The sequence below is a fragment of the Apium graveolens genome, chromosome 5 (assembly GCF_009905375.1).
Source record: "Apium graveolens cultivar Ventura chromosome 5, ASM990537v1, whole genome shotgun sequence".
Classification (NCBI taxonomy): domain Eukaryota; kingdom Viridiplantae; phylum Streptophyta; class Magnoliopsida; order Apiales; family Apiaceae; genus Apium; species Apium graveolens.
This window is the reverse complement of record NC_133651.1, coordinates 56,672,278-56,672,926: the sequence shown is the minus strand read 5'-3', so window position 1 is coordinate 56,672,926 and position 649 is coordinate 56,672,278. Positions and strand designations below refer to the sequence as shown.

The following is a 649-nucleotide window of genomic DNA, read 5'->3' as shown; positions in this document are numbered from 1 at the left end:
AGGGAATATGTCGGTAACAGATTATGAGGGGAAGTTTGAGGAATTGTCAAGGTATGTGCCGTCGTATGTTGATACTGATAGAAAGAAAGCTAAGAGATTCCAGCAGGGTTTGAAACCATGGATTAGGGATTCTAGTATTCATTAGCATCCATCAGTTCAATCAATTCATAAGCTTCATCGTAGCTTTTAGCCCACAAGGCTCCACATGATGCAGCATCAAGCATGGGTATAGAAGTTGCACCCAAACCATTATAGAAACAGTTAATGATCATCTAGTCAGATCACATGGTGCGGACACTTCCTAAGCATCTCCTTATATCGCTCCCAAGCCTCACACAATGACTCTCCAGACTGCTGCGCAAATTGAGTAAGAGCATTCCTGATTGCAGCTGTAACACCCCCAGATCCGGGGTCGGGGATCCGGGTCGTCACGAGTTCCATTTCCCTTAATAACACCCAATCTTAATAATTACTCAACTACTCTGTACTGTGACCCCACAATAAACACACACACCACACGTTATAGTCTCAGAGATGAACATCCAAAAATAACCACAAGTCATTTTATTCCACAATTATCTGCCAATACACCTTAAAAGGTTTTCTAAATAAATTTACATTTCTTTGCCATTATTACAATTCATAAATA

At 40.7% G+C, this 649-nt stretch overlaps 1 non-coding gene across 1 annotated transcript; it reads left to right on the top strand.

Annotated features, from left to right (window-relative positions):
• Positions 1-280: 280 nt before the first annotated feature.
• On the top strand, positions 281-387 carry LOC141663122 (small nucleolar RNA R71). The gene has a single exon (XR_012551207.1). It is a non-coding gene; the product is annotated as a small nucleolar RNA R71 (small nucleolar RNA).
• Positions 388-649: the final 262 nt, after the last annotated feature.